Source organism: Acanthisitta chloris, unplaced genomic scaffold (genome assembly GCF_000695815.1).
Source record: "Acanthisitta chloris isolate BGI_N310 unplaced genomic scaffold, ASM69581v1 scaffold3271, whole genome shotgun sequence".
NCBI lineage: Eukaryota > Metazoa > Chordata > Aves > Passeriformes > Acanthisittidae > Acanthisitta > Acanthisitta chloris.
This window is the reverse complement of record NW_008654190.1, coordinates 138156-148562: the sequence shown is the minus strand read 5'-3', so window position 1 is coordinate 148562 and position 10407 is coordinate 138156.

The window sequence follows — 10407 nt, the reverse complement described above, 5'->3', positions numbered from 1 at the left end:
CCTGTATTCAGTTCATTAGCATCTTAGAGTCTTGTACACACACACACACACAAACACTTCTTTTCCCAGGCCATCTTGAAGAAAAGCAGATCTACCACCTGACACATTACCAAACCCAGAGATGAGCCCTTAAGGTTGCCTGGATCTCTCCTCAGTGGTAACTGATCTCTTGTTGAGAGTTGGTCTTGGAGACATGAGAGACACGAATCCAAGCATATCCAAGGGCTGGTGTAAGAACAGCTTTGGGTGCTTTCAACCAGAGTGTTGAGATTCTCAGGGAGACTGATGCTTGGAGTCTGACTTAAGATTACCACACATCAGCTGATTTGCCCTCCACTTGTGGCTAAACGCAAAAAGCAAACTCTTATCAGTGATTCCAGACTTCTTGTGATAGCCTGTTCTGAAATAGTCTGGTACAGTAAAGCTATGCTGCTTCTCAGCATTGTTGACCTCAGTCCTAATGTGATCAGACAGTTAAGAAGAAACTAGAGTTGCATGTTCCTTTTCACATTTTGTAGCACATACCTCTCAAGACCCAGCAACAACAACAGATAGAAGAAGAAAGTGCTGAAATTTTACACAGTTGCTATGAGCTAATGTGGTTTTAGAGGCTTGGGTGCAAAGCAGCTCTAGCCTTTTCCTAGCCACAGCTGAAGAAAGCAAGGACTGTCTATGATCTATGTTACAAATATTGGGGTTTTTTTTTGTAACTAAAACTGTCACTTCAGTTAGGTGTTAGACCCTCCTCACATATAGGTACACCCACAAGTCTTATGTGCCAGCTAACAACATTGTCTCTGCATGTATTCACTTACATGCCACTAGACATTCACCAAGAAACTTGCTAGGGTGTTTGGCAGGGAGCTAGGCAGTGCCTGAAGTTAGATTTGAACATGAATTGGAAATTGCTCCGTACCACACCTACTACACAGAGCAAAGCACCTCCTTTCCATAGCAGGTGTCTATAAGCTCTCATTCAGCACTTAATACTGCATAGGTAGATAGTTTGTGTTAAATAGCATCTCAGCAAGTACTCTAAAGCTGCAAGTGAATTGCATAAGGATGACAACTGCAGTGTTCAGTGTAGCATGCCACCTGCAAACTACTAAATGCAAAATATTTCTATTATACAGAAGAACAAGCAGAACAGTTATTTTTTCCCCAGCAAAGAGCTCAGTACTACACCGCTTTTCATTGATGGCAACTCTCACCATCAGGAAGCAGTGTTGGAACAATGGAAATTACTGCTGGATTTCAAGATGCCAAGTAAGTAACCACTAAATTACTCTGTTAGTTATAGATGAGTCTATAGTATGAGATTCTAAGTTCATGTGCACATGGAATGTTTCTGTTATTTTAGGATTTTTTTGATTGTTGATGTGTTGGGTTTGTATTTTTAACTGCCCAGACTGATTCTTTCTGCTACTCCTTGATTATTACTGTCCCATGTGCTTCACAGGAACCTTGCAAATGTGGTAAATGCCTCTGTTGCCACACTGTGTGCTGCATTGCTTATCCTTACTTTGCTGTGCAGAGCTGTTGAAGTTGCACCAGTGATCCAGCTCAGGCAGTGTTAAGCAGTTAGTGGAGCTAAGTGATCTGCTGGCAGTAATGCATCATCCTGCTATTGGCATTACTTTTGAGCATCACAGTGCTGTTGTACTGTGGTTACACGTACCTTAAACACACTTGAGCCTTCCTTGAAACAGTAGCAAAATGTGATTATACAGATAAGGTCAAAAGCACAAGCGCAGTCACAGAAGCACAGAGATGCTTACCTTGTTTGGAGATGGATGTTGGGTGCTCACCTTGTGAGACTTACACAGTCATGGAAGAGATCAGCTCTCAGGTGCTTGATTTTACATGCTGCCTGCTCTGAGCTGTCCCTTACCTCACAAAAACCCAGACTGTTCATGTTAATAGCATGGCACAGCTCTACCTGCCTGCTCTGTGAAGTAATCTAGCCTTTCTAGACCAGTAATTGTAGATTTTTTTTAATATGTGTAAACAAAGGATTCCTAAGAAAAACATGCAAGCCAGACAGAGTATAAGTATTTTGTTTATTTAAGATTACATGTAGTAGAAACTTGTTTACAAAAACTTCAGTGGTGATACATTTTCATCTTCATTGTCCAAAGCTTTTGCCCCACGAAGTTGCTTGATTTGCAACATTTTTTACAGCTTTTTCACCAGTTTCAGCAACTTTGTAGACTTCATCAAGTGCTTTTAAAACAGAAAAAACAAAGGTAACTGTAGCATCAATGAAATAGCTTCCCCTTTCCCACTGCGTGTGGGACAAGGAGCAGGGCAGGGTTGGGGACCTTATCTGGAATTTCACTGGTGTGACATTATTGAAATAAACACGAACATTACTGTACCTTTCTGACCAGCACCCTTTGCCTGTTCCGCTGCTTGCTGCACAGTCTGGCTCACTGTGTCCACTGAAATTAGAAATACAGTGTCAATTAAGCAGTCCTTACTCTTCCCCTAAATTCCATAATCGCATTTTAAAAGGGTTCCCTAAATGTTTCAGGGCTAGAAGATGAAAAATTATTCATTCCATTAGGATGGGCACTCTAGTGGGAGAGGTGCTATTAGGACTCTGGCTGTAGTTCCCCACTGTATCCATGTGTCTTGGTACAGATGAAGACTATGGATGTTACAATATGTGTGACCTACAGTGTCAGGAAACAAACCCTAGTAGAGAACTGTGTGCAATGCAACCTTCCTTTTACTGAGCCTGGCTAGGATCTGCTGGGACAGTTTGGTTGGTAAAGATTCTCTCACCACCTACATAAAGCCTGATGCTCGTTGTCTGAACTGACATGCTCTAAGAGCAGCACATCAAAAATTTAGTGAATATGTTACCTTGTAGCTAGAGAAAATGTGTTCTGTAAGGGACCAGACTACTTTTAAAGGCATGGAAATACTCAATAGAAGAGACATACTGAGATACAAAGATCAAAAGAAAGTATTGTATTAAAGTCAAAGGCCTGCAGCCTAGAAAACAGTGGTAAATATTTGCACGATCAGCCTTCAACAGCTGTGATCAGGGAAGTCTTGCTTGCAAGTGTCAGAAGTTTGGGGCAAATGGCTTTCACTGTATTTGCTGTATTACCCCTGGCTCCGAATACTACCTTTTAAAAAACTCTGTAGAAATGTTCTGCACAAGAGATACTAAAGGATGGGCTGACTCAGTAAGGTAGATTCCTCACAGACATGGCAGAAACAAGAAATACTGAGGTCAGGAAGGACATCTAAGTGGACTGGGAGTATCTAAAACATCAGGCTTGCATTAAATGGCTCTTCAATAGTGGTTGGTTTAAGCATCTAGTCAAAACCAGTGGCCTATTTCACCTTGAGCTTGTAGGACACTCTACTGCTTAGATGTGCTAATTATCATCACGTCATCTTCTGCTGAAGTTTCCTAACATGAATGATGTTCACTGGTCATAAGGTGCAGCTAAGGAAAATGCTTCCCATAGCAATCTTGGGTCACTGCCAAGTTTGTGACTCCTTTCAGGACCCATGGGGAGTAGGTGCTAATTTTAGATACTTGCAAAGCCCAGTTGTGCCTCTCTGCACTTGGCAATAGCTCATGGGACTGTGCCTTCAGAGCACATGGAGGCACAACAGAAGTAGCTGAGAGACAAGGTAATTAATAGTTGCAGAACCACCAGTTGGACAGTCTTGTTCTAGTTGAAATCTGGTGTAAAACCCCCCTTTATTTTCTTTAAAATGGGGATTTAGTGGGTACTTCTAGATTACTTCCAGGAGGTGGTGCGGTACCGACAGTGATGTGACAAGTTCAGCATCATGCACTGTATATTTACTGCCTGTCATCAAGGTATGTGCTAATGGCACAGATGTGGCCAAAGTCAGGTCAGTGCCTGGGACTGCAGTTCCAGGATCCAACTACAGCTGGAAGAGCTGTTCTACAGGACAGGAGTTGCTGGGAAGGTGTGTGCAGAGTTCAGGCAGAGGGCTTCAGACTGGTGGTATCCGAAGAACTAGTTTGGCTTCAAGTGCTTAGGGCAGAGGGGGAAGGACTGCAGCTACTATTTAAAAACTTCACTTAGAGTTTGTTGACTCCTAAACACTTAGTTCCATCAGCTGATTGAGATTACTACTCAGCTCCTTCAAGATGACAAATACCACTTGTAAATCATCCATATCATCTTCCAGCATAGGAAACAGTAGATGTTTCCTAGGGACATCAAAAAGCCTCCACAAAATACACATTGCTACTGTACAGCAAAAGCAGAAAGAAATCTTCGATTGAAATGTTGATGGTTACCTTCCAATTACCCACATTCTGGTGTTTTTCTGTCATGCTTCTGCATAAAAATAGTTGAATTAAGCATAAACCCAAATTCTTTGAAAAAGGGAGCAGTGGATGTGGGATTATACATCTTTCATCTTCCTAGAAAACTGAGTAATGGTAATTATGTAAGAGGTTCCCACTTGCTTCATTGGGCATATAACCTGCAAGTAAAATTTCTTCCGCATTGGAAGTTCACAGACCAAACAACTGGTTTTGAGAGTTTACCTAAATGTCATGTAGAGAAATACAAACCAGCTTCCACTGCTTACGTACCAAGCACAAACATTTTGGGAATCTCAGCAGTGCACGTTTCTGTGTTAAATCTCCACTAACAAAGACTGGTCTAAGTGGCACATTATTTAACTTTGGGGCAGTTCAGCAAGCCTCTCTGCAGGAGTGAGCTTAACCCGGGTGCCCCGAGAGCCTGCAACTGCACTTGTGTTTTCAGTGGGGTGTGTGACTGCGACACTGGCAGGGCTGGAACACTGACAGCAGATGACTTAACTCTGCCTATCTGCGCAGCACCAAGCAGATCAAAGCCCTCAGCTTCGGGAAGCTAATGCACTACACTACTATGAAACTCCTATTTATCATGGCTGTTCACATTAGGAAGCAAAGCCCTAAATAATCAGCCTTGCCCCGCTCTCAGCTTTCAGCTGTCCTGACTTCAGTGTGTCATCTAAACACCTACACAATAAGAGCCAGAGTAGAAGTTGTTGGAAAAACAGTAGTTAATATTGGACCTTCATCTACTATAGTGCTAGAGGTTTGGAGATTACAGGATGTGCTGTCCCCACCCTCGAGGGCAGCACCTGTAGAGTTCATGCCCCAGGGGCAGATCTGCAGCCAGGGGAAGCAGCAGGCACAGGAGGAGGGAAAGCAGCAATTTGTATTTACCTGCCACCTGTGCAGCACTTTCGGCTTGTTGCGCGGCTTCCTCAGCGAGCTTCTTCCCAATCCCGAACATGGCTGCGCTCAGTCCTCTCTCCGAGGGGATGGGTGAGATCTAAGTTCGGTTCTGTTACACTGTTCGTCAAAGTGCAGCTTTTTATAGACAAAGCAGGACTCCTCCCAGTAGTTAGAGGGCAAATGCAAACTGGATCAGGGAAAAGTCATGAGCCCTTGTTGGGTGATTAATATACCAGGCATAAAAGGGTGAAGAGACATCAACGTTTGTTATGTTTTCCTCCCCGGAGAGAGGGCGTGGATTAATCAGCAGAAGTTTTCCATAGCCCAGGAATGAAAGCTTTGTTTTTCCATATTGAGGAGTTGGTAAACAGCTTGCATGCCACAGCTGTCCTGACCAAAGGCTCCCGAGCAGTGCCACAGGGGGATACACAGGCTGGCAGAGCCCGTTGCGAACCGGGCAGAAAAACATTGCATCGCAAAACACTCAGCTGAAGAATTGCTTAAATCAACTTCGGCGTTTCAAAACCTTACATAGAAAAGTATCCAGTTTCAGATGACTATTGCCCACATTCTTTTGCTCTGCAGTGGGACTTAAAATTCATGGTTATAAAAAGAAATGGGAGGAGCTAACCCTGCTTTTTAAAGCATCTGGTGAAATCTGTGTTGTGTTAGACGACGCTCATAATTTCATTGTGTGTCATAATTAATACTTTAACCTCTTGTTTCCGAGGTCTGGTTCAGGGCAATGAGGAGAGAATGTTTGTGTCCTTCCCTGATTGCCCCCACAGCACACACTTTGCAGGACCCAGTGCAGCCTTCAGGGCCTCAGGGTCCAGCAAGGGCCAGTGGAGTGCAGCCCTGCAGCCTCAGCCTGCCCTCACCAGGGCCTAGCAGGGCTGAGTTGTGACCCGAGGCTCACACCACCTGGCCAGGTGACAAGAAGCTGAGCTGCCCAACATTGTTCCCCAGGTTGGAGCCAATAGGATGGGATGTGGTGTGGGGCTGGTAGCAGGCAGGCTGCCAAGCACACAGTCCCCACACCGTCTGGGTTCCTCTCCCAGGACACCTATGTGCTGTCCAGCCAGCCAGGAGCTATCTCACCCCAAAAGACTGGGCTTACTTTTTTTCTGGAATCACCTGCTTTTTAACAGAACTACTTTTGTGTCCTTTCACACAGACGATAGGAGGTTTCACTCTGTTGATCAAATAATTACTGCTGAAAAGGGGGGAGGGGAGCATAGCCTACCTCAGAACAAGGGTTTGTTCATCAAACTGATCTTCTGCACACAGCTGCTGCCACAGCAGGCAGGAGGAATGCCACTCTTGATTCCAGGCATGGCACATCATGAACAACAGTTCCTCTGCAATGTCCCTGCCAGCACTACAGCAAGAGTTCTGTCTTCTTCCCACCATTGCACTTTCTTACTGACCACGAAGTCCTGCTTTATGTCAATTACACATGATGTGGAGGGGTTTGGGGGAGTAGGGAGGGGCTTTACTGAATCAACTTATCCTCTGACAGCAGGGAAGGGATTACTCACCGTATCTGAAAGCAAATTCTATTAGAATATGCTCACAAAAACCAGAAGGAGAGTAGCGATTTTGGTTTTAAACTGACATCAAGTTAAGGGATGTTGACACAAGTTCAGAACAGAGCTACAATACAAGAAAAAAAACCCTGAAATATTTCAGATAACTTGGACCAGCATCTGAACAGTAAAATTCTTTGCACAGCAGCCAAGTAGTAAAATGTACGCAGTGTTCCCTGTGATATCCTCGATTATCCATGGCCAGCCTTGTTCACAGGAAACTGCAATTTCCTAGTCCTGCTCTGCTGCTGCTTCAGTTACTGATGGGGAAAGGTGTGTGAAGACAACAAGACTCAGAGTCAGCAACAAACTTGTGTGTTTGTCGAGGAGAGTGTTTATATTTTCACGAGACACTACAAATACCCTCCTCATCCTATCCTAATTACAAAGTGAAGGACATTTCCTGTTCTCACACACTCCAGTAACACAATGCAAATACAACTCCCTTTTTAAGAAGCCACATCACTAGTTCCTGAGCAACTTGCTTAAAAGCAGATTAGTGCAGCACCAGCACTGATGCTTTGGCTTTCTAGTAAATAGGAGTGCAGAAATAAAATTACAGAACTAATCCTAATCATGTTACATTGACACACTGCAGGTACATATTGAATTGTAACATGGGAGAGAGCACATGCCATCACAACCCTCCCTACAGACAGGTGAATTGATGTTTGCCTCACAGGAGTGAAAGCACCTAGCATTAAAACACACTATAGTTTTCAAATACAGAATGTTTCCTGTTTTCTGTCACTATATGTAGACTAAAGCCATAGAAGACCAGTGTAGAGGTGCAGTTCTCTGCAGGCACCAGGACTTTCATCACATATGCATTTGAACTGAGATTAGGTTGCACTCCATGCTATGGCTCATGCCATCCCCATCACAGCAATGCACATCTCAGTAACTGCATTTGCCAACTCCACAGCTCCTGTAAGGTGAGCTAGCCCCTGCACCACAGCCACTAGTCCAGCTCTCCTCGGGCCCCTCAGCCACTCTCAGCATAGTGACAAGTCCTGAGAAACTGCTTGTTATTGCACAGGGGCTGACAAGAGTGGGGCCTTGACTCCCTTGGCCTCTGCAAGGCTCATCTCTGTGCACAGACACTCCCCATGCCCTGCTCCCCCCCCAGTCACACAGGCAAAAGGGTGAGCCATGCCAAGACAGCCTGCTGACAGCACAGGGCAGAGCTGCCAAGGCACAAACACAAACACTTCCTAACCTCAGCCACCAGCCAGCACCGGCAAACACACTGAGCTGGAGAGCAGAGACAAAACCCAGCACCCTTTGCCACGAGCACAGGCTGCAGCACACATCTCACCACTATGCAGCTGCAGCACCCAGGGGACAGAAATCACAGCCAGCACCAGCACCACTCCTACCTGCCCACCACATCTGCAGCCAGGAACTCACCTCCTCCCCTCCTGCAGCCCCTTTAAAGCCTCCCCAGCTCAGCTGGGCAGCCCCAGCCCAGGTGCTGCAGGTTTTGATGAAAGATTCCTCAGCCCCAGCCCAGCCCTGCCTGCAACAGGGCCCTTATTTGCCAAACTTTGTCAGGTTTTGAGTGCAGAGACAATCTGTGCAATGGGTAGGAGATGAACTTGCAACATGAAAGGAAGGTCACTTTTGACCCATGGGCAGCAAACCCCACTGCTGCCATGGGCCCTAGGGGCAGACAGTGCTGATAGCCCCAACAAGGAGATGGACAACAAGGAGCTGGGATATACTCTCTAACATCATTAATCCAGCAATTGTGGTTGCTTGGGAGTATGAAGGAAGCAGTGCCATGAGGGGCCTGGTTTGCTGGGGTCCCCAAGTCTTCTGTCCCATTGCTGACATTTGCTGCTGCTGCTCCTCTCTGGGGGTGGCCCCAGCATCACTTTGTCTGTGTCTCCTTCCCATCACCTGCCAGTTTCCCACTGCAGCCACCCATGTCCTGGCTGTGTGCTGTCCGTGTCCCATCCATGTCCAGTGGCTCAGGCCCAGGTCCCCCAGCTGTGGCTGTGCCAGGAGAGCTCAATCAGCTCCCAGGCCTCCAAGGGCTGCCCCTGGATGCCCAGGGGGGTCTGGGTCAGGGACACAGGGATCTCAGAGGGACGTGAGAACCTGAACAATTGTGAAAAGGGTGATTTGGGAAAAGTGGGTTAGTCCTAAAGAACCATATGTTAGACACTGGAAAAAAAAGGAAAAGAGAGCAGGATCTGGAGAAACTGAGGCATGGCAAGGTGATGTGGGCAGGCCCTGGACTGCTCATGCCAAGGCCAACAGAAGAGCAGGAAGAAGGGTTATCCTATACCAAGAGCTTGGTTAGTATTTCCCACAGCATGTCTCCCTGCACAGGCAGTGGGTCAGCCACTATGAGCAGCAGCTGCTCTCCCTGCAGTCCAGCTTTTACATCTGCTCTGCTCTCCCAGCTTTGCAATTAACCCTGAGGGCAAGAAATGCTCAAAGGACCCTCACAGGTGCCTTCATTTTTCCATGGGGACACAGGTTGGCCCTTCCACTGTGTCTGGAATCTGCACAGGAACCTTGTAAAGGCACCAGGGTGAGGGAGAGGTGACAGGGATTTACAAAAAATCACCTTTGCATTTTGCCACATGAAGGGAATCTTCAGCTGCAAAGACAGTTTTCGGAAAGCTCAGATTCTCAATTACCCTTAGACCACCAAAGCATTCACCAGAGAGGAGGATTCCTGTTTTCTTGGGCAAAGGAAGGAGCCAACAGTGGATTTTGAGCAGTGTGGTAAAATCTGTGCCCCTGCCTGGCTGAGCTGTGAAGGGGTGATGGGGGGAGTGCTTGCCCCCCCAGCCACTCTGGGAAGGTTTCTGGGGCATTGGAATGGGGCATGGAGCATGAGGTTGTCATGCTGGGCAGCCCAACCAGGCTGAAACACAAATCCCCTTTGCTCAGCATTTCATGGTTCACACAGCTGCAGGCACACCCAGAAGCAAATTTTAGGAAATTAGAGAACTCAGGTGTTAGATAACTTCACATGTGCAGGGCAGAAGGCACAGGAGCTGATAGGAGCTTTAGGGATGTCTGTTTTACTTTTACACAACATCTGGAGCCTTCAGGTAGGCTGGGAAGGCACAGTCCTGGGTTGGGATGCAGGTCCTTGTGTGATGTATGAGAGAGAGAGAGAGCCCCAAATACTTCAAGACCAAAGAGCACTGTGACTAAGGCAGGGACCTTATTTGTGGAGCAAAGTGCTGAAGTTTAGACCTAGAAACACTTGCCAACAAGTGACTCAGACTCACGGGTGCCCATGGCACAGCATTCACCCTCAGGACAAAGCAGATGTGAAATACTCTGAACAGACTCCTGGGATTGCTGCTGAAGCACCAAGGGCAATGCTGTCCTGGGGACCAGGAGTCAGGAGCTGCCTCTGGGTGCTCCTTGGCTGGATAAAATTGCTTCTCTCTTGACTCTGTGGGTGACCTCCAGTGGTCCCTCTGGCCAGACAGTGCAGTCCCTGCCCTGCCAGTACTGGGACCAACTTAGGGCCAGAGCAGTGGGAAGTGACAACTGTGTAGTTACACTGAAGACAACTGGAATAAGGGATATAAAACTGCACACCAGGAGTCAGGG